The sequence below is a fragment of the Panulirus ornatus genome, chromosome 7 (genome assembly GCF_036320965.1).
Source record: "Panulirus ornatus isolate Po-2019 chromosome 7, ASM3632096v1, whole genome shotgun sequence".
NCBI classification, from domain to species: Eukaryota; Metazoa; Arthropoda; class Malacostraca; order Decapoda; family Palinuridae; genus Panulirus; species Panulirus ornatus.
The window spans coordinates 47,697,701-47,722,874 of record NC_092230.1 but is presented as its reverse complement, the minus strand read 5'-3'; the positions used below and the strand labels follow the sequence as shown (position 1 = coordinate 47,722,874).

The 25,174-nt window shown below is 40.5% G+C and overlaps 1 protein-coding gene across 7 annotated transcripts in view; it reads right to left on the bottom strand.

The window, feature by feature from the left end:
• Window positions 1-25,174, bottom strand: part of LOC139749612 (uncharacterized) — a 327,271-nt gene that overhangs the window by 103,159 nt on the left and 198,938 nt on the right. The window lies entirely within an intron of this gene.

The window sequence follows — 25,174 nt, the reverse complement described above, 5'->3', positions numbered from 1 at the left end:
CAGCAATTCATGTTTCATATTGATGCTAACTGTGTGGTATAACTCTCTTACATTCTCTCTGCAAATTTACTTACATTCTTTATCATGTTGGTTATTGGATTCTCTGAGTTTCTTATGAGCCACTTTCTTCAACAACAAGCACTTTTTCATTTCATCACCTTGGTTCTGTTTTAGAAACAGTCTGTCTACTAAACACCGGTACACATGTTCCCTCAGCTGATTTAAAGGTTTTCCTGAAGCTTTTCCAAGCTACAATCATGTCATTTTCATTAACTGTAACATCCCAGGTTTGCCAGTCAAGAGCAATGTGAAGATCATTAAAAGCTGCACATTTAAAATTGGGCATTTCTTGCAAGTTATTTCTACCAACTTTACATGTTGTGTTGAAAGCAACCTCAAAGTGCTTTGTCTGTGAGTACTAGTACCAAACTATTGTCCATCTTCAGCATTATTAATGAGGTCCTCATTTGTAGTAAGAACTAAATCTATTTTTGTTATGACTCGGTTTCTCGACTAATTGGATTAGGGTACTATCAAGCAAATTTAGGTAAAGTCCATAGCTGGAACTACTGGAAATTGTACTATCATACAATTTCTTAAAACCTATGTTTGCTTTCTTCATTCATCATGTCCTCAGTCATTGTATTCCAACCACTTCACTAATCTTATTCTATAAACGTACCTCCTTACATCTCTTTTGACAAGTTTCTTCCTTAAATTAATGTTATGTTCTCTGGTTTCTCTATCCCTACATCTCTTGTATAACTATTCACTGTCCATGTCACCAATGTTTTAAAAACTTAAGGGTTGTGATCAGGTCACCCCTCACTCCTCTTTATTCTAAGGTGGGCAAATTTAAAGCTTCTAACTTTTCCCAATAACTCGGCTCTTATAATTCTGGTAAAATCTTTGTTGCCCTCCTCTGGATCTTCTCTGTCAGTGACCAAACTTGAGAAGCATACTCTAGTACTTGTCTTTTGTAGCATATGAACAGCTTTCTAAATATTTCCTCATCAATACTAAAAAAAAAAGAAAAAAAAAAACTTCCATATTTTGCTAACAGACAGTTTGTCTCCTTAACTATTCTCCTAATGTGGGATTCTTGTGACAAGTTAGGGACAATATTGACTCCCAAGTCCTTCTCACACAATGAATCCTGAAGTTTATTTCCTACTAGATAATAATCATACTGAGATCTTCTTTCACCCTGTCCCATCCTCATTAAATTAGTTTGCTTAAGTTGAATTTCATTAACTATATACTAGAAAAACTTTGAAGTCTATTTATGTCCTCTTGTAAGCTCCTTATTTTTCACTTTCCATGAGACCTTTGCATCATCAGCAAACATATTCAGGTAGGAATCATAACTTTTGGCAATAATTTCTACAAAGATCAAGAAGAGTAATAATCCTAAAACAGGACCCTGCAACACTCAGCTGGTCACCTATAAGCATTTGAAGAAGGTTCCTCTGACACGCATTCTTTGTTCCCTTCCACCAAGCATATCACTAATCCACTGACAGAGTTTCCTCCTTGTTCCTACCTGGTGATTCTACATCTCAATTATCCTCCCATGTGATACTGGGTTAAATGCTCCCTTGGCAGTTCAGAAACAAACTACCTAGTCTTTCCTTTTGTCTATGAGAGTTACTCTCTCATAGAAATATAAGAGGTTTGTTACACATGACCTCCTTTCCCTAAAGAAAAGCTGTCTCTAACTTGGGTAATTTCTCGTGTGTGTGTGTGTGTGTGTGTGTGTGTGTGTGCATGGGGTAAAGATTTAGTAAAACATATATGAAGTTAAGAGACAGGGTAACAAAAGTGTAAAACTCTCTGTAACACACACATGTAATCACACATACACAAACACAATTTGCCTACTTTGGAAGAAAAGAATGTGGGGTGACCTGATCACAACCTTTAACAGTTTTAAAACAGGCCAATGACACTGACACTGAGCAGTTCTTCAAGAGATATAGAGATAAAGCAACCAGAGGACATAACATGAATAAAGAATGAAACTTGCTAAAAAAGATGTACAGAAGTACATTTATAGTATGAGTGGTGGATGAATGGAACAGAATGAGTGAAGGCATGGTTAATGAAGACAGCATACATAAATCTAAAAGTTCTATGACAGAAAATGTTCAAGATTGAACCCCATGAGACTAAAGCTTCCTCCCTTACAGTATATAAAAGGTAATTAAAAATAATTACACACACATCCCAGCCTGGGCCATTTATTGAGCAGCCTTGGGGAAAGATGTGCAGCTTGGTTGGTTACAGGCCAAACGCTACTGCAAGGAATCAAACCCAGGCAAGGCCAGGTGTGAATTATGATTAGTACCATGAAAACCCACTAGAGTACAATCTCAATGAAGAACTTCTCCCTCTAAAACAGTCCATCCTTTTCCTGCAACTGACTGTAGTGCAGCCTTCAAGGTGCAGGATCCCCTGGAAGAAAGGTCCTGGGTTACATAATAAAATCAGTAATAATTAGTATGATAATGATTATAAAAATTGCAGATGAATCTATGAAGAAAAGGGGGTGACTTTGTTGACGAGATGGTAAGGATTTTCAATATATATATATGGCTCATGATAAGGTGCCTGGGAATTGGTGGAATGCATTTACAGTGCCACTGTATAAATACAAGGGGGATAAATGTGAGTGTTCAAACTACAGAAGCTTAAGTTTGTTGAGTATACCTTGCAAGTTGCATGGGAGGGTTTTGACTAAGAGAGTGAAGGAATGTACACAGCATCAGGTTGAGGAATGGTGCAGTTTCAGAAGTCATAGAGGATGTGTAGATCAAGTGTTTGCTTTAAAGAATGTATGTGAGAAGTACTTACAAAACACAGATGGATTAGCACGTGGCATTTGTGGATCTGGAGAAAGCATATGAGAGGGATGATAGAGATGCTTTGTGGAAGGTCTTGGGAATATACAATGAGGGAGGAAAGCTGCTAGAAGCAGTAAGAAGTTTTTATCAAGGGTGTAAGGCTTGTGTACAAATTGGAAGAAAGAAGAGGAAATGGTTTTAAGTGAAGGTTGGTCTGCAACAGGGGTGTGCAATGTCACAATGGTACCTCAGTCTGTTTATGAATGGAGTGGTGAGTGAGGTAAATGCGAGTCTTGGAGAGATGGAGATAGTATGCAGTCTGTGAGAGATGAGAGGGCTTGGGAGTGTCAGTTGTTTGCTGATAACACAGCATCGATGGGAGATTTAAGTGGGAAACTGCAGAAATTGGTGACTGAGTTTGTAGGGATGTGTTAAAGGAAAAAGTTAAGAGTGAATGTGAATAACAGTATGGTTATTTGGTTTGGCAGGGCTGAGGGACAGGTAGTAGTTGGTAAGCAGCCAACGACAAGGGAGGTATATTACAGGTACTACCCTCCTGGGTACTGGGAGGGTTAGCGATGGCTGCATTGTGAGCCTGCACTTCAGTGGTTATCAAGTTGCACATCTTTGACCAGGTAGCTGTCTTTTCTTTCTGTTTCACCTTTACATGGACTGCTGGCATTCTAATAACAAACTTGCAATCTCTCCTTGACACACAAAGCACCTGACAATACTTAATTCACAACTCATTCTCTGCAATTCTAGATTTTCTTTGGTGAGCACTTTGCATTAGCTCTGCCTTTTGGCAAAATGGTAGGAGCAGTAGATAGAAGTAATAGGGAGGAACCTTAGGTAAAATTAATAGGTAGGAGCAATAGCTGGGAGTGTTAAATAGAAATACTAAGTTGGAACATTAGGAAGGAATATTAGCTGGACACATTTGGTAGAAGCAGCTTGTAGGAACATTTAGTAAGAGCCTCTAAAAACACTGTGCTAGAATTGCTAAAGAATATGAGTTTCAATGGAGAAAAATTGGAGGAAGTGAAAAGTTTTAGATACCTACAAGTGGGCATGACAGTGAATGGATCATGGAAGCGGAAGTGAGCCATAGGGTGGGGAAGGGGGCAAAAGTTCTAGGAGTGCTGAAAAATGTGTGGAAAGAGAGAGCATTATTTGGGAGAGCAAAAATGGGTATGTCTGAAGGAATAGTAATCCCAACAATATCATATGGATATGAGGCATGAGACTATATAGATAAGGCTATGCAATGCAGAACAGATGTGTTGGAAACGAAATGTTTAAGGACAATATGGGGTGTGAGTGAAGTGCCTTGATCGAGTAATCAATGAAAGGGTAAGAGAGATGTGTGGTAATAAAAAGTGTGGGTGAGAAAGCAGATTGAGTAATTAATGAAAGGGTAAGAGAGATGTGTGGTAATAAAAAGAGTGTAGGTGAGAAAGCAGAAGAGTTTGAAAGGAGAAAAATTGGAGGAAGTGAAGAGTTTTACATACCTACAAGAGGACAAGGCAGCGAATGGAATCATGGAAGCAGAAATGAGCCATAGGGTGGGGAAGGAGGTAAAGGTTCAGGGAGTGCTGAAGAATGTGTGGAAAGAGAGAGCATTATCTGGAAGGGCAAAAATGGGTATGTCTGAAGAAATAGTAATCCCAACAATATCATATGGATATGAGGTATGGGACTATAGATAAGGATATGCAATGCAGGACAGATGTGTTGGAAATTAAATGTTTAAGGACAATATGGGGTGTGAGTGAGGTGGCTTGATCGAGTAATTAATGAAAGGGTAAGAGAGATATGTGGCAATAAAAAGAGTGTGGGTGAGAAAGCAGAGGAGGGTTTGCAGAAACGGTTTGGACATATGGAGAGTATAAGTGCGGAAAGGGTGACAAAGAGGAGATATGTGTTAGAAGTGAAGGGAACAAGAATGGAAAGACCATACTGGAGATGGAAAAATGGAGTGAAAAAGATTTAAGCGATTGTAGCCTGAACATACAGAGGGGTGAAAGACGTGCATAGGATAGAGTGAACTGAAACAGTGTCATATACTGGGGTCGACATGACATCAATGAACTGAAATGGGATGTGAAGCACCTGGGGTAAACCATGGGAAGATATGAAGGCCCTGGTTGTAGAGAGGGAGGTGTGGTTTTGGTGCACTACACATGAGGACTAGAGAATGGACGTTAGCAGATGTGGCCTTTCTTCATCTGTCTTGGCACTACATCACTGACATGGGAAACAACGATCAAGTAAGAAAAAATCAATAACAGTAACAATAATAAAAATATTATCAATAACAATAATTAAAACAACAACAATAATAATAATATCAATAATAATAATAACAATAATAATAGTAATAATAATAATAATAATAATAATGATAATAATAATAATAATAATAATAATAATAAAAATAATAATAATAGTTTGGTAAAGTGTGTGGAAGAAGAAAGTTAAGAGTAAATGTGAATAAGAGCAAGGTTATTAGGTACAGTAGGGTTGAGGGTCAAGTCAATTGGGAGGTGAGTTTGAATGGAGAAAAACTGGAGGAAGTGAAGTGTTTTAGATATCTGGGAGTGGATCTGTCAGCGGATGGATCCATGGAAGCGGAAGTGGATCATAGGGTGGGGGAGGGGGCGAAAATTTTTGGGAGCCTTGAAAAATGTGTGGAAGTCGAGAACATTATCCCGGAAAGCAAAAATGGGTATGTTTGAAGGAATAGTGGTTCCAACAATGTTGTATGGTTGCGAGGCGTGGGCTATGGATAGAGTTGTTCGCAGGAGGATGGATGTGCTGGAAATGAGATGTTTGAGGACAATGTGTGGTGTGAGGTGGTTTGATCGAGTAAGTAACGTAAGGGTAAGAGAGATGTGTGGAAATAAAAAGAGCGTGGTTGAGAGAGCAGAAGAGGGTGTTTTGAAATGGTTTGGGCACATGGAGAGAATGAGTGAGGAAAGATTGGCCAAGAGGATATATGTGTCGGAGGTGGAGGGAACGAGGAGAAGAGGGAGACCAAATTGGAGGTGGAAAGATGGAGTGAAAAGGATTTTGTGTGATCGGGGCCTGAACATGCAGGAGGGTGAAAGGAGGGCAAGGAATACAGTGAATTGGAGCGATGTGGTATACAGGGGTTGACGTGCTGTCAGTGGATTGAATCAGGGCATGTGAAGCGTCCGGGGTAAACCATGGAAAGCTGTGTAGGTATGTATATTTGCGTGTGTGGACGTGTGTATGTACATGTGTATGGGGGGGGGTTGGGCCATTTCTTTCGTCTGTTTCCTTGCGCTACCTCGCAAACGCGGGAGACAGCGACGAGGTATAAAAAAAAAAAAAAAAATAATAATAGTAATCTCACCTTTCTTATCAAACTCCAGGTAGACTCAGGTAGACTTTGAGTCTGCCAGTCACAAGCCTCCCAAACAATTTTCACTCATTCCTGTCATACTAAGTTTTCCTCAACTTCTTCATTATCTTCCCTCTTCCTTTAAATAAGATCCTGATCCCCTAAATCCATCCCTTTCTAGGATGTCCTACTAGGTGTCTTACATCACAGGTACAGTTCAAACACTTCTCAGCAAATCTTGTGTCTTCCATTCTTTAGACAGACATACCACCTAAACTTGTTCTTTTGAGTTATTTTCAATATATATGAAACATATAAAACCTCTTTTATCTTTATGTTTCTCATCTTATCTATTCTTGTAACTTTTCCAATTTGCCTCAGCACTCTCATTTTGGCAGCCTGAATTAGTAAACTTGTTTTGGTTGTAAATGACAATGCTTCTTATCCGAGTGTCAAAATGGGTCTGGGAACGGTGGTATATGGTATAGTTTTGCATTTTAACGGTACAATTCTATCTTTCAGCAAAAGGTACAGTTAACTGAAGTTTGCAATTCATAATTCAGTTGTTTATTTTCATTTGCTGTAGATTTTCATCATTGGCTATTACTTCCAAGTACGGGAATCAAAATTACTCAGTTGTTGTAGCAGGTGCTCTATGTAATGTTACACTCTTCTCTATTCATAGTAATGTTACACTCTTATCTATTCATAACATTTATTGCTTCAGTTTCTATTTTGCAGATCTTTAATACATTTATGTTCAAACAATCTAACCACCAATCCATTCCATCATGTGAGTCTATCTTGTCTTCAGTTATAATAGCTACACTATCAGCATACACTAATATCTTTTTATCTTCTCTTATTCATATTTCTCTTAAAGATTTATACAAAAGAGGGAAAATCACACCTTCATCTGACTCTGGTATTTACTCTGAGCCACTCACCATTAATCTATTCTTGACTCTACAATCAAAATGATGGTACGGGTTGTACCTCTTTAATCCAACAACATCAGGACCTGGCCATTGCCAGACTACAGAAAATGCTGGATAACAGAAAATGACCCCTGCATCATACATAGTTGACAATCCGATCTCATAGTACTCGCACAAACTCTTTAAAGAAGTTCCTTTATCTAATATTTATTCATCATTATACATGATTGCCGTTTCCTGCGTCAGCAAGGCAGCTCCAGGAAACACATGAAGAATATCCCATCCGCTCATAGACATACATATATACACATAAATGCACATACACATATCAACATATACACACACATAAAATACATATAAGTACATATTCATACTTGCTTGCCTTCATCCATTCCTGCCTCACAGGAAACAGCAGTGCCACCTCCGAGTCAGCGAGGTAGCACCAGGAAAACAGACAAAAAAGGCCACATTTGTTCACATTCAGTCTCTACCTGTCATGTTCATATATTCTAGCATACGTACATATATGTACTTCACACTTATTCCCCATTTTGCACATTTACGAGGTACCACCAAGGACAGACCAAGAAATGGTCTCATTCACTTACATCCACTCTCTAGCTGTCATGTTTAATGCACTGAAACCTGAGCCCCCCTACCCACAAAACTCTCCGTGGTTTCTGCTGACTGATCCATACTTATGGCATATTCCCCCTTTAAACCACATCATTCTAATTCATTCCATTCCATGCATGCCTTATATCCTCTTAAGTGTTCAGTTCCTAAGCACTCATAACCTTTTTCAATCATCCCTCCATCTCCAATTCAGTCTCCCCACCTTCTCCCTGTTCCCTCCATTTCTGACTCATACGCCCTCTTTGTGAACCTCTCCTTACTTATCCTCTTCATCAGTGGATGGAGTATACCTTCTCCAGCTCTCTCAACCACACTCTTGTTACAACCACACCTCTCTCTTACCCATTCATTTCACATGAGGTCAACTTTCCCCACACCACATACTGTCCTCAATTATTTCATCTTCAACACATTTACCCCTCTCCTTACTTTCTTATCTATAGTCCAGGTCTTGAATCCAGAACATCATCAGGACTACAATAACTTCAAGCATGCCCATCATTGCCCTCAAGGACAATGAGCTCTCCTTCCATAAATTCCTCAATATGCCTGGGAATTCTGCCCCCTTCATCCACCACATGGCTCATTTTAACTTTCAAAGTTCCCTTAACTGCTGCATCCACTCACAGGTATCTATGATGCTTTACTTCCACAAAGTTCTCACAATTCAAACCCACATCCCAGTTAATCCAACTCTTTCACTGCTAAACCTAATAACTGTTTGTTCACATTTACTCCCAACTCTCTCATTTCACACACTCGCCCAAACTGAGACACCAACTCCAGCAGTTTCTCACCCAATTCTGCCAAAGTTGCCATGTAATCAGCAAACACTAATTGACCCTCCTTCCAGGCTCCCCACCACTCAAAGTCACATACCTCACCATCCCAACCATAAACAGATTAAACAGCCATGGTGATATCACACACCACTGCTGCAGACCCACCTTTACCTCTAAAATCTCTCTCTCTCTCTCCTCTCTTCCTAACCACACACATGCCTTACTCTCTGATAAAAACTCCTAAACGCTTCAAATAACTTTCCTCCCACAAAATACATTCGTAACACCTTCCATGAAGTATCTCTATCAACCCTATCATAAATTTTCTCTAGATCCAAAAATGCCACAAACATATTCTTTTGTTTCTGTATTTCTCACGCAAATACTTCAAAGATAAATCCTGATCAATAAATCCTTTGCAACTCCTGAAACCATACTGTTCCTCCCTAATCAGATGCTCTGTACATGCTTCACCCTCTCAATCACCACTCTCTCATACAAGTTACCAGGTACAATCTACAAACTTTTATCTTTCTAATTCGAAGATTTACTTTTGTGCCCCTGACCTTTAAACAGTACAAAATCACTATAGAAGCATTTTGCTAATCATCAGCCATCTCACCATCATCTATACATACACTAAAAACCCTAATCAATCAATCAACAACACAGTTAACATTGTAGATATCATCATTACTCACTTACAATTAGGTTGGAAAGCAACCATAATCCAGGGAAGTATATCACCGGTACTACCCACCTGGGTACAGGGAGGGTTAGTGATGGTTGCATTGTTACCCATACTTCAGAGGTTGTCAAGCTGCACTACTCTGACTCAGATAGCTGTTTTTATTTTGTCTCACCCACTTGTGGACTGCTGGTATTCTGTTCACACATACACCATCTCTCCATGTCACTCATAACACTCAACAATACTTAACTCATGCTTTGTAACTAGAATTTCCTGCGGATAGCAATAAGCACTAGCCCTGACAGACAGATGTAATAGGTATGAACATTTGACAGGAGCACTAGGATGACATAGTAGGCTGGAACATTAGGCAGGAACACTAGGTAGAAGTACTTAGTAAGAACATTATGTAGAATTCCCAAAGGAAAGGGGTGCCAAGAATATAGACAGATAGATAGATAGATAGATATAGATAGATGTTTAGATAGATAGTATGATAGTTATAGATAGATAGATAGACTTATAATTACCTCAGGAAAAATTTCTATGAAAGAGTCCTAGTATTCTCCAGGACATATTCATAATGGCTCCTGCAGCCTAAGGCTGTGCTACTTTCAGTAGCAGGAAAATGTACACTCCTTTGGCATTAGAAGTTCTTTAATGAGACAGTACCCCGAATGACAGCCTCTCCAAAGGTGACCTTTAACATGCATTGCAACCGCTTGCAAACTGAGCCTAGTAACACCTAGTTGTAGATATACATATGTATTTATGTGTGTATATATGGAGCACAAGTATGAAGTCTGTTGGGGATGAGAGAGCTTGGGAAGTGAGTCAGTTGTTGTTCGCTGATGATACAGCGCTGGTGGCTGATTCATGTGAGAAACTGCAGAAGCTGGTGACGGAGTTTGGTAAAGTGTGTGAAAGAAGAAAGTTAAGAGTAAATGTGAATAAGAGCAAGGTTATTAGGTACAGTAGGGTTGAGGGTCAAGTCAATTGGGAGGTGAGTTTGAATGGAGAAAAACTGGAGGAAGTGAAGTGTTTTAGATATCTGGGAGTGGATCTGTCAGCGGATGGAACCATGGAAGCGGAAGTGGATCATAGGGTGGGGGAGGGGGCGAAAATTTTGGGAGCCTTGAAAAATGTGTGGAAGTCGAGAACATTATCTCGGAAAGCAAAAATGGGTATGTTTGAAGGAATAGTGGTTCCAACAATGTTGTATGGTTGCGAGGCGTGGGCTATGGATAGAGTTGTGCGCAGGAGGATGGATGTGCTGGAAATGAGATGTTTGAGGACAATGTGTGGTGTGAGGTGGTTTGATCGAGTAAGTAACGTAAGGGTAAGAGAGATGTGTGGAAATAAAAAGAGCGTGGTTGAGAGAGCAGAAGAGGGTGTTTTGAAATGGTTTGGGCACATGGAGAGAATGAGTGAGGAAAGATTGACCAAGAGGATATATGTGTCGGAGGTGGAGGGAATGAGGAGAAGAGGGAGACCAAATTGGAGGTGGAAAGATGGAGTGAAAAAGATTTTGTGTGATCAGGGGCCTGAACATGCAGGAGGGTGAAAGGAGGGCAAGGAATAGAGTGAATTGGAGCGATGTGGTATACCGGGGTTGACGTGCTGTCAGTGGATTGAATCGGGGCATGTGAAGCGTCTGGGGTAAACCATGGAAAGCTGTGTAGGTATGTATATTTGCGTGTGTGGACGTATGTATATACATGTGTATGGGGGTGGGTACATGCGTCCACACACTGACTCACTTCCCAAGCTCTCTCATCCCCAACAGACTTCATACTTGCCCCTCTTTCCAAAACTCTTGCATTTACCTCCCTAACCACCCCATCCATAAACAAATTAAACAACCATGGAGACATCACACACCCCTGCCGCAAACCTACATTCACTGAGAACCAATCACTTTCCTCTCTTCCTTCACGTACACATGCCTTACATCCTCGATAAAAACTTTTCACTGCTTTTAACAACTTGCCTCCCACACCATATATTCTTAATACCTTCCACAGAGCATCTCTATCAACTCTATCATATGCCTTCTCCAGATCCATAAATGCTACATACAAATCCATTTGCTTTTCTAAGTATTTCCCACATACATTCTTCAAAGCAAACACCTGATCCACACATCCTCTACCACTTCTGAAACCACACTGCTCTTCCCCAATCTGATGCTCTGTACATGCCTTCACCCTCTCAACCAATATCCTCCCATATAATTTACCAGGAATACTCAACAAACTTATACCTCTGTAATTTGAGCACTCACTCTTATCCCCTTTGCCTTTGTACAATGGCACTATGCACGCATTCCGCCAATCCTCAGGCACCTCACCATGAGTCATACATACATTAAATAACCTTACCAACCAGTCAACAATACGGTCACCACCTTTTTTAATAAATTCCACTGCAATACCATCCAAACCTGCTGCCTTGCCGGCTTTCATCTTCCGCAAAGCTTTTACTACCTCTTCTCTGTTTACCAAATCATTTTCCCTAACCCTCTCACTTTCCACACCACCTCGACCAAAACACCCTATATCTGCCACTCTATCATCAAACACATTCAACAAACCTTCAAAATACTCACTCCATCTCCTTCTCACATCACCACTACTTGTTATCACCTCCCCATTTGCGCCCTTCACTGAAGTTCCCATTTGCTCCCTTGTCTTACGCACTTTATTTACCTCCTTCCAGAACATCTTTTTATTCTCCCTAAAATTTAATGATACTCTCTCACCCCAACTCTCATTTGCCCTTTTTTTCACCTCTTGCACCTTTCTCCTGACCTCCTGTCTCTTTCTTTTATACATCTCCCACTCAATTGCATTTTTTCCCTGCAAAAATCGTCCAAATGCCTCTCTCTTCTCTTTCACTAATACTCTTACTTCTTCATCCCACCACTCACTACCCTTTCTAATCAACCCACCTCCCATTCTTCTCATGCCACAAGCATCTTTTGCGCAATCCATCACTGATTCCCTAAATACATCCCATTCCTCCCTCACTCCCCTTACTTCCATTGTTCTCACCTATTTCCATTCTGTACTCAGTCTCTCCTGGTACTTCCTCACACAAGTCTCCTTCCCAAGCTCACTTACTCTCACCACCCTCTTCACCCCAACATTCACTCTTCTTTTCTGAAAACCCATACAAATCTTCACCTTAGCCTCCACAAGATAATGATCAGACATCCCTCCAGTTGCACCTCTCAGCACATTAACATCCAAAAGTCTCTCTTTCGCGCGCCTGTCAATTAACACGTAATCCAATAGCGCTCTCTGGCCATCTCTCCTACTTACATAAGTATACTTATGTATATCTCGCTTTTTAAACCAAGTATTCCCAATCATCAGTCCTTTTTCAGCACATAAATCTACAAGCTCTTCACCATTTCCATTTACAACACTGAACACCCCATGTATACCAATTATTCCCTCAACTGCCACATTACTCACCTTTGCACTCAAATCACCCATCACTATAACACGGTCTCGTGCATCAAAACCACTAACACACTCATTCAGCTGCTCCCAAAACATATATATATATATATATATATATATATATATATATATATATATATATATATATATATATATGTCTCCATGGTTGTTTAATTTGTTTATGGATGGGGTTGTTAGGGAGGTAAATGCAAGAGTTTTGGAAAGAGGGGCAAGTATGAAGTCTGTTGGGGATGAGAGAGCTTGGGAAGTGAGTCAGTTGTTGTTCGCTGATGATACAGCGCTGGTGGCTGATTCATGTGAGAAACTGCAGAAGCTGGTGACTGAGTTTGGTAAAGTGTGTGGAAGAAGAAAGTTAAGAGTAAATGTGAATAAGAGCAAGGTTATTAGGTACAGTAGGGTTGAGGGTCAAGTCAATTGGGAGGTGAGTTTGAATGGAGAAAAACTGGAGGAAGTGAAGTGTCTTAGATATCTGGGAGTGGATGGAACCATGGAAGCGGAAGTGGATCATAGGGTGGGGGAGGGGGCGAAAATTCTGGGGGCCTTGAAGATAATGTGGAGGTCGAGAACATTATCTCGGAAAGCAAAAATGGGTATGTTTGAAGGAATAGTGGTTCCAACAATGTTGTATGGTTGCGAGGCGTGGGCTATGGATAGAGTTGTGCGCAGGAGGATGGATGTGCTGGAAATGAGATGTTTGAGGACAATGTGTGGTGTGAGGTGGTTTGATCGAGTGAGTAACATAAGGGTAAGAGAGATGTGTGGAAATAAAAAGAGCGTGGTTGAGAGAGCAGAAGAGGGTGTTTTGAAGTGGTTTGGGCACATGGAGAGAATGAGTGAGGAAAGATTGACCAAGAGGATATATGTGTCGGAGGTGGAGGGAACGAGGAGAAGAGGGAGACCAAATTGGGGGTGGAAAGATGGAGTGAAAAAGATTTTGTGTGATCGGGGCCTGAACATGCAGGAGGGTGAAAGGAGGGCAAGGAATAGAGTGAATTGGAGCGATGTGGTATACCGGGGTTGACGTGCTGTCAGTGGATTGAATCAAGGCATGTGAAGCATCTGGGGTAAACCATGGAAAGCTGTGTAGGTATGTATATTTGCGTGTGTGGACGTATGTATATACATGTGTATGGGGGGGGTTGGGCCATTTCTTTCGTCTGTTTCCTTGCGCTACCTCGCAAACGCGGGAGACAGCGACAAAGTATAATAAATAAAATAAAAATATATATATATATATTCTTTTTTTTTTTTTGCCGCTGTCTCCCGCGTTTGCGAGGTAGCGCAAGGAAACAGACGAAAGAAATGGCCCTACCCACCCCCATACACATGCATATACATACGACCACACACGCAAATATACATACCTACACAGCTTTCCATGGTTTACCCCAGACGCTTCACATGCCCTGATTCAATCCACTGACAGCACGTCAACCCCAGTATACCACATCGATCCAATTCACTCTATTCCTTGCCCTCCTTTCACCCTCCTGCATGTTCAGGCCCCGATCACTCAAAATCATTTTCACTCCATCTTTCCACCTCCAATTTGGTCTTCCACTTCTCCTCATTCCCTCCACCTCCGACACATATATCCTCTTGGTCAATCTTTCCTCACTCATTCTCTCCATGTGCCCAAACCATTTCAAAACACCCTCTTCTGCTCTCTCAACCACGCTCTTTTTATTTCCACACATCTCTCTTACCCTTACGTTACTTACTCGATCAAACCACCTCACACCACACATTGTCCTCAAACATCTCATTTCCAGCACATCCATCCTCCTGCACACAACTCTATCCATAGCCCACGCCTCGCAACCATACAACATTGTTGGAATCACTATTCCTTCAAACATACCCATTTTTGCTTTCCGAGATAATGTTCTCGACTTCCACACATTCTTCAAGGCTCCCAGGATTTTCGCCCCCTCCCCCACCCTATGATCCACTTCCGCTTCCATGGTTCCATCCACTGCCAGATCCACTCCCAGATATCTAAAACACTTCACTTCCTCCAGTTTTTCTCCATTCAAACTTACCTCCCAATTGACTTGACCCTCAACCCTACTGTACCTAATTACCTTGCTCTTATTCACATTTACTCTTAACTTTCTTCTTTCACACACTTTACCAAACTCAGTCACCAGCTTCTGCAGTTTCTCACATGAATCAGCCACCAGCGCTGTATCATCAGCGAACAACAACTGACTCACTTCCCAAGCTCTCTCATCCCCAACAGACTTCATACTTGCCCCTCTTTCCAAAACTCTTGCATTCACCTCCCTAACAACCCCATCCATAAACAAATTAAACAACCATGGAGACATCACACACCCCTGCCGCAAACCTACATTCACTGAGAACCAATCACTTTCCTCTCTTCCTACACGTACACATGCCTTACATCCTCGATAAAAACTTTTCACTGCTTTTAACAACTTGCCTCCCACACCATATATTCTTAACACCTTCCACAGAGCATCTCTATCAACTCTATCATATGCCTTCTCCAGATCCATAAATGCTACATACAAATCCATTTGCTTTTCTAAGTATTTCTCACATACATTCTTCAAAGCAAACACCTGATCCACACATCCTCTACCACTTCTGAAACCACACTGCTCTTCCCCAATCTGATGCTCTGTACATGCCTTCACCCTCTCAATCAATACCCTCCCATATAATTTACCAGGAATACTCAACAAACTTATACCTCTGTAATTTGAGCGCTCACTCTTATCCCCTTTGCCTTTGTACAAAGGCACTATGCACGCATTCCGCCGATCCTCAGGCACCTCACCATGAGTCATACATACATTATGATATATATATATATATCATAGGGTGGGGGAGGGGGCGAAAATTCTGGGAGCCTTGAAGAATGTGTGGAAGTCGAGAACTTTATCTCCGAAAGCAAAAATGGGTATGCTTGAAGAAATAGTGGTTCCAACAATTTTGTATGGTAGCAAGGCGTGGGCTATGGATAGAGTTGTGCGTAGGAGGGTGGATGTGCAGGAAATGAGATGTTTGAGGACAATGTGTGGTGTGAGGTGGTTTGATCGAGTAAGTAATGTAAGGGTAAGAGAGATGTGTGGAAATAAAAAGAGCGTGGTTGAGAGAGCAGAAGAGGGTGTTTTGAAATGGTCTGGGCACATGGAGAGAATGAGTGAGGAAAGATTGACCAAGAGGATATATGTGTCGGAGGTGGAGGGAACGAGGAGAAGTGGAAGACCAAATTGGAGGTGGAAAGATGGAGTGAAAAAGATTTTGAGTGATCGGGGCCTGAACATGCAGGAGGGTGAAAGGAGGGCAAGGAATAGAGTGAATTGGATCGATGTGGTATACCGGGGTTGACGTGCTGTCAGTGGATTGAATCAGGGCATGTGAAGCGTCTGGGGTAAACCATGGAAAGTTCTGTGGGGCCTGGATGTGGAAAGGGAGCTGTGGTTTCAGGCATTATTGCATGACAGCTAGAGACTGAGTGTGAACGAATGGGGCCTTTGTTGTCTTTTCCTAGTGCTATCTCACACACATGAATGGGGAGGGGGAAGGTATTCCATGTGTGGCGAGGTGGCGATGGGAGTGAATGGGGGCAGACAGTGTGAATTGTATGCATGGGTATATATGTATGTGTCTGTGTATGTATATATATATATATATATGTGTACATTGAGATGTATAGGTATGTATATTTGCGTGTGTGGATGTGTATGTATATACATGTGTATGGGGGTGGGTTGGGCCATTTGTTTCGTCTGTTTCCTTGCGCTACCTCGCAAACGCGGGAGACAGCGGCAAAAAAAAATATATATATATATATATATATATATATATATATATATATATATATATATATATATATTTTTTCATACTATTCGCCATTTCCCGCGAGAGCGGGGTAGCGTTAAGAACAGAGGACTGGGCCTTTGAGGGAATATCCTCACCTGGCCCTCTTCTCTGTTCCTTCTTTTGGAAAATTAAAAAAAAACGAGAGGGGAGGATTTCCAGCCCCCTGCTCCCTCCTCTTTTAGTCGCCTTATATACAGCCATATACATATATACACGTATATATTCATATTTGCTGCCTTCATCCATTCCCATCGCCATCCTGCCACTCATGAAACAGCACCCCCTCCCCCCTGCATGTGCACAAGGTAGCGCAAGGAAAAGACAATAAAGGCCACATTCGTCCACACTCAGACTCTAGCTGTCATGTATAATGCACCAAAACCACAGCTACCTTTCCATATCTAGGCCCCACTAAACTTTCCATGGTTTACCCCAGACACTTTACATCCCCTGGTTCAATCCACTGACAGCACGTTCACCCCGGTATGCCACATCGTTCCAATTCACTCTATTCCTTGCACGCCTTTCACCCTCCTGTATGTTCAAGCCCCCATCACCCAAAATCTTTTTCACTCCAGCCTTCCACCTCCAATTTGGTCTCCCACTTCTCCTCGTTCCCTCCACCTCTGACACATATATCCTCTGTCAATATTCCCTCACTCATTCTCTCCATGTGACCAAACCATTTCAATACACCCTCTTCTGCTCTGTCAACCACACCCTATTTATTGCCACACATCTCTCTTACCCTTTCATTACTTACGCGATCAAACCACCTCATACCACATATTGTCCTCAAACATCTCATTTCCAACACATCCACCCTCCTCCGCACAACCCTATCTATTGCCCATGCCTCACAACCATATAACATTGTTGGAAACACTATTCCTTCAAACTTACCAATTTTTGCTTTCCGAGATAACGTTCTCGCCTTCCACACATTCTTCAACACTCCCAGAACCTTTGCCCTCTCCCCCACCCTGTGACTCACTTCCACTTCCATGGTTCCATTCGCTGCCAAATTCACTTCCAGATATCCAAAACACTTCACTTACTCCAGTTTTTCGCCATTCAAATTTACCTCCCAACTAACTTGTCCCTCAACCTTGCTCTTATTCACATTTCCTCTCAGCTTTCTTCTTTCACACACTTTACCAAACTCAATCACTAACTTCTGCAGTTTCTCACCTGAATCAGCCACCAGCGCTGTATCATCAGCAAACAACAACTGACTTACTTCCCAAGCCCTCTCATCCCCAACAGACTGCATACTTGCTCCTCTCTCAAAAACTCTTGCATTCACCCCCATAACTACTCCATCCAAAAACAAATTAAACAACCATAGAGACATCACGCACCCCTGCCGCAAACTGACCAAAACCATAGCTCCCTATCCACATCCAGGCCCCACAGACCTTTCCATGGTTTATATCAAATACGGATGAAGATGATGGATTATAATAAAAGATTATCCATGTGTGACCATATACTGAACACTGTGTAGCATACTTGTTAATGATGAAAATGTAAATATCATTGTGTACTCTTCACTACAGTATATCAGCAATGTTATGTAATCTTATCCTGACAGATATTCATGTTATGAAAGAAGAAATCCTGAATGAATATTGGCGACATAAAACCAAATGGCAAATGTTGTAGGGTAACCATACAGACATGAAATAAATTGGATAAATATGATCTGAAATGAATAATCCATGGTGCAGATGACAAGTTATGCATGTGTGCCTGACACTTCATACTGGATGTATTTTCAATGCAATGAACACATACAGTGATATGTTGACAGAACCCAATCTTATCATTTGCAAATCACACACTTACTGATATATGAGTATGCTTACTTACTATATCAAATATTGGTGTAATCACTTCCTGCCTCTATAACAGCTCCATTCATAGAATGTGATGTTTCATCAAACGTGAATTATATGACCATAAAAAGAAGAATGTGTGGAACGAGAGAACATTATCTCGGAGAGTAAAAATGGGTATGTTTGAAGGAATAGTAGTTCCAACAATTGTATATGGATGCGAGGCATGGGCAATAGACAGGGCTAGGGCTGTATAGAGGAGGGTGGATGTGTTGGAAACAAGATGTTTGAGGACAATTTGTGGTGTGAGGTGGTTTGATCGAGTAAGTAATGAAGGGGTAAGAAAGAAGTGTGGAAATAAAATGAGTGTGGTTGAGAAAGCAGAAGAGGGTGTGTTGAAGTGGTTTGGACATATGGAGAGAATGAGTGAGGAGAGATTGACAAAGAGGATATATGTATTTGTGTTTGTGGGAACAAGGAGAAGCGGGAGACCAAACTGGAGGTGGAAGGATGGAGTGAAAAAGATTTTGAGCAGTCAGGGCCTGAGCATACAGGAGGGTGAGAGACATGCAAGGAATAGAGTGAATTGGAACGATGTGGTATAACAGGGTCAATGTGCTGTAAATGGACTGAACCAGGGCATGTGAAACATCTGGGGTAAACCATGGAAAGATCTGTGGGGCCTGGATGTGGATAGGGAGCTGTGGTTTTGGTGCATTACACATGACAGCTAGAGACTGAGTGTGAATGAATGTGACCTTTTTTTATCTGTTTTCCTGGCACTACCTCATTGAAGCAGGGGGTAGTGATGCTGTTTCCTGTGAGGCGAGGTAGGGCCGGAAATGGATGAAAGCAAGGAAGTATGAATATGTACATGTGTATACATATGTGTATTATATGTATGTATATGTGTATATGTTGATATGTTTGTTTATGTGTGTGTATGGGTGTTTATGTATATCTATGTGTATACAAGTGGATGGGCCATTCTTTGTCTGTTTCCTGGCACTACTTCGCTGATGCGGGAAGCAGCGATCAAGAATAAAAAAAATATACATATACACAAAGTGTGTGTGTGTGTGTGTGTGTGTGTGTGCATGTGTGTGTGTGTGTGTGTGTGTGTGTGTGTGTGTGTCTGTGTGTGTGTCTGTCTGTCTGTCTGTCTGTCTGTCTGTCTGTCTGTCTGTCTGTGTGTGTGTGTGTGTGTGTGTGTGTGTGTGTGTGTGTGTGCGTGTGTGTGTGTGTGAGAATGTGGCTTTTTTTTTTTGTCTGTTTTCCTGGTGCAACCACACTGATGCAGGGGGTGGCAATGCTCTTTCCTGTGGAGCAGGGTGGTGCCAAGAATGGAGGAAGGCAAGCATGTTCTTTGTGTTTGGCCAACAAACAAAAATTCACAAACATTTCTCCCTTTACTTAACAATTTATTACCTTCTATCAACTTTACTGTAGAAGCGGAAAATAACCGTAGGTTACCAATTTTAGACTGCATGATCCATAGAGATAGAATCATGATTAAGTTTAGCATAAACAGAAAATCCGCCAAAGTTTGTTCAATAAATTCATTAATACTCAGCTCAACATGACAAGAGTTATCATCATTCCAGTCAATGTTCCTTAGGGCATTATGTATATGCAGTCTGGAATTTACTGAGAATGAGTTTGAGAAGAAATATTCTATTGGATCCAAGTTAAAGTATCCTAGATCTTTCATAGATAAATCCCTTCTGTTGGCAAAGAAATTATTTCACAGTTAAACCCAAACCTTCCCTTGATACCAAGAATCTTTTTGTTCTCCCTTTAAGTGTCAATTTTCGTTACTTCCTAGGTTGTTTAAATCCCTTAATGTAAATGTATCCTTCGTCAATTAAATACTATAAATAATATCTTAAAAACTCAACAGAAAATTCTATGGGCTGTGTTTACACAATAACTTATAAAAACTGCAATACATTTTATGTTGGGCATACTGGTAAGGATCTTTATGTTAAACTTAAGAAACACATATACTGTATAAGAACAGAACAAGAATCAAATGCTTTGTTTAATCATTTAAAAATTGTAACCACTGTATTGCCTGGAGTAATTAACTGTTATTAACTGTAACTCCTTTACCAAAACAAATATCACTGAATCTTCGATTATTAAATACACAAAGAACTGTAACATTAATGTTAGTGAAGGTCTATAAAAATTTGAGAGCTCTATAATAGGCAAAACTTGTAAACATTTCCTTTTCTTGTCAACATGATAAGAACTTTACGACAGGCATGTTGCCAGACCCGAACACCACCATCCAGTAACACTTGTTTACCAATGGCGACTTGACTTTGTCTATTCCTTGTATATCAACAGACTGTTCTACATCTAACTCATTCTTGAATCTCCCCTGACTATGTTATCTTTACACAAAAATGCACCTGGGAACTTATGCTTTATTTTCCTGTGGTTTTTTGCATGTACTAGATCACAAACACCACTGTGACATCTTGCACCACAGTGAAGTATATCTGTGAATCTGGTACAGGTTGTACCTCTTTAATCCAACAACCTTGGGGCATGGCCATTGCCGGACCACAGAAAACGACCCCAAGTCATGCAATGTTGATGATCCAATCTCATAGTACTCACACAGTCTTTAAGGAATTTCCTTAATCTAATTTTTCAGTAACTCCACCCTTTCCAGCATAGATAATGATTATGCCTATGCACCATCTTCTGCACCTCTTGGTCTCTTAGATGACATCCTGAAGGGCTAAAATACAGTTGATTATAAAAAATCAACAAGCCTGTTCATTAGCTTTGCTACAATGTAAATAGATTTTGGTGCTTTAACGTTGCTAACAGTGAACAGTGCCGCCCTGGTGGCAGATCCACAAACTAATAACTAATGGCAGCAGATTCAAAATGTGCCAGACCATGGGAGTTGCTGGACCACAAAGCACTGGATGAGAGAGGAACAAGGTATCATGCATTGTCTAAATACCTGATAAAGATTTCACAAAAATTTTCAGCTGTTTTTAGTCTTAATATTTCATATGAAGTGAATTTAACATTGTATGGAACACTAAAATGACTAAAATGAGGCAGCAAAGTAAAAGTTGCAAATGACACATGATTCTTCAGCAAATATGGCTGAATGTCCAGTATCCCTGAGATGGTTGAAGCGCTGGAGAATTAATTCATTTTTGCAACTGCATAATGAAGTCTCTAGTAACACTATCATTAATCAAACTATCTATACAACAATTTGCATCAGTTTTCTGAATCAAGCTTTGTCCTTTTTCGTTTGAAAATACTGCTCAATTATTTTCATGTTTCAGAGCTCATAATCACAGAAACAATGGAACTCATCATTATAACTGCAAAGAAATCTCCAAAAAACAGGTTCTGTATGTCATCATGTCTTTCACTGTTAAACATGATCTTATAATTCTTCTGAAAAACACAAACACTGAAGTACACCTCTCAGCAAAGACAAACAAAATACTCTAACTTTCACAGAAGTCCTTTCATTACTTTATAAGTTAACTTACACACCACTCAAAACAATTCCAAAACACTTTCAAGCAAGCTTGTTTTCCTTATTTACCTAATTATGAATATAAAGCTTAAACATACACTCACTGATCCATTCCAATTACTCTCCTCATGAATAATCATAAAGATTTACTTAGGCTATCAATATATCAAGAATGGACTCATGGAAAAAATTTGCCCTTATACCACAAAATGTGTCCTCTGCATTCATCCAACGGGGAAAACATTCTATTATGCCACCTACCCAGTTATAAAACTCACTTTGTAACTGGCTTGTAGAGCTATGCACTTAATCTCAGCACTTCCTAATGGAGGACCTACATTAGTTTTACTTATGAAACAAAGAAATGTACCTATGAATAGTGTTTTAATCAATAAAGAACCTACAAAATATACCAGCAACTTGTGATAAGAAAAAATACAACCAGATACCTACTAAACTGCAACAGTGTTATGAATGTAAATAATGAAAACTAATCTATCAGTCTGAAATTTGTAAATATGTCATCTAATCAATACTATAAATATGTTTGACGGAGTATTTACTCTAGCTACAGCTTGTAATTTTCCTTACAAAAAATAAAAATATTAATCAATGGGATATATGGGTAAGCATACATTTAATCAATACAGTAAAATGCATCACATCATCAAAAAAAGAATCCAACATGCACAGTTACAGTTGAGATGGAGAGACAAATGAGACAAAGAACCAAACTGGCTACAAGTATATACTACACAAGACAAGAGGAAATAGATTTTCATAACAGCACTACACTCCCAGGTGTACATGCATATTCCAAATATAAAAAGAACAGGTTAGGGGGTTAGCATGTATGCATTTGTAAACATGTGAGAATGCTGGTGAAAGTTTCTGACAGACATATGGATCAAAGAATGTTTGTCCACTGATTGTTTGAAATCATGACTGTTGACATGAATGAAGATAGCCACTGACCAAAATAAAGACAGCAGCTGACCACAAATATGAATGGACAGACAGGACAACAATCATACGCCTACCAGCTTTCATGAAGGACACTACTACTTTCTTGTGGGGTAACATAACACTGACAGCATCATAAGATTTTTACTAGAATCTACTTAAAATTTCCTAATAATGAACAGGAATGCATAAGGCAGGGCATACAATGCCTTCTCCTCACACAGATAATTTAGCTTTATGCATACGAATGTACACACACATGCACATGTATGCACACATGCACACACCTGAGGACAGCAACTGAGCAGCAGCAGGAGTTATTCAGATGGCCTACAGCTTCTACAAGCCTTTTGTACAAGTAAGGGGAGAGAGTAATCATTAGTGGGGCCCACAGATGCAGTTCTTCTTTAAAGTATTATTAGTTGTTGCAAAGTAAGAGGGAAGGCAAAAACAGTGGGGAGGGTTTCTGAGATTTCTGTTCATACCGCCAAGAGAGGTAGTTGACATTCAGAAAATCTAAGCTTATATTACTTTTGACTATCCACAACTCATCTGCTGACTAAAACAAGGTAACTCAGTTGCAGGTCAAGTAATGTAACAAGGAGCATACTTATAACTTCTGGAAAAAAAAAAAAAAAAAACCACTCCACTCAGGATTCCAGTTCAAAAGTGGTGTTTTGTGCTTATTCCAACATAAACACATTTGTTGCATGCCTCAAGGACCCTGAATCTCCAAACTTTGATGTTATGTGGCTCAAGGTCTGTTTCTCTACTACCACACTTTTCCTCTGTTTCACTTACTGCTCTCTTAATTCAAGAAAATTTATGTCCTTCTTCGACTATCTAAACTCCTGCCATGAGACTGTGACATCCTCTCGCCAGCAAGTCGAGATCCTCTACCTCAGGGATTTCAACATTCACCATAGGGAATTGTTGAACTTTTCCCATATGGATAGTGGGGGGATTGAAGCTCTGATGTTCTTCATTCTCAATGATTCAGAACAAATCATCTCCCATCCTATCCATATACCTGACTATTGTGGCCACTCTCCTAATATTCTGGATTTGTTTTTCACCTCCAGTCCATCCCACTGTAAATACACAATCTCAACCTAACTAGTTCATCTGATAACACTCTCATAAATGGAACTATTCTAATGGCAACTCCCCCTCCAGCAGCCCCTTCTAAGCAAAGATACTGAACAAAGTTGACTGGAATAACTTAGGTCAATGGACTGAACCAGGGCATGCGAAACGTCTGGAGTAGACCAGGGAAAGGTCTGTGGGGCCTGGATGAGGATAGGCAGCTGTGATTTCGGCATTACACATGACAGCTAGAGACTGAGTGTGAATGAAAGTGGCCTTTTTTGTCTGCTTTCCTAGCACTACCTCAATGAAGCAAGGGCAGCAGTACTGTTTACTGTGGGGCAGGGTGGCACCAGGAATGGATTGAAGGCAAGCAAGTATAAATATGTACATGTGTATATATATATATGTCTGTGTATGTATATGTATATATGTTGATATACTCCTCGTTCCCTCCACCTATGACACATATATCCTCTTGGTCAATCTTTCCTCACTCATTCTCTCCATATGACCAAACCAGTTCAAAACACCCTCTTCTGTTCTCTCAACCACACTCTTTCTATTGCTACACATCTCTCTTACCCTTTCGTTATTTACTCAATTAAACCACCTCACAGCACATATTGTCCTCAAACATCTCATTTCCAACACATCCACCCTACTCCGCACAACACTATCTCTAGCCCATGCCTCGCAACCATATAACATTGTTGGAACCAATATTCCTTCAAACATACCCATTTTTGCTTTCCGAAATAATGTTCTCGCCTTCCACACATTTTTCAACGATCCCAGAACTTTCACCCCCTCCCCACCCTGTGACTCACTTCCGCTTCCATGGTTCCATCCACTGCCAAATCCACTACCAAATATCTAAAACACTTCACTTCCTCCAGTTTCTCTCCATTCAAATTTACCTCCCGATTGTCTAGTCCTTCAACCCTACTGTACCTAATAACCTTCCTCTTATTCGCATTTACTCTCACCTTTCTTGTTTCACACACTTTACCAAACTTAGTCACTAGCTTCTGCAGTTTCTCACCTGAATCAGCCACCTGCACTGTATCATCAGTGAACAACAACTGACTCACTTCCCAAGCTCTCTCATCCACAACTGACGGCATACTCGCCCCTCTTTCCAAAACTATTGCATTCACCTCCCTA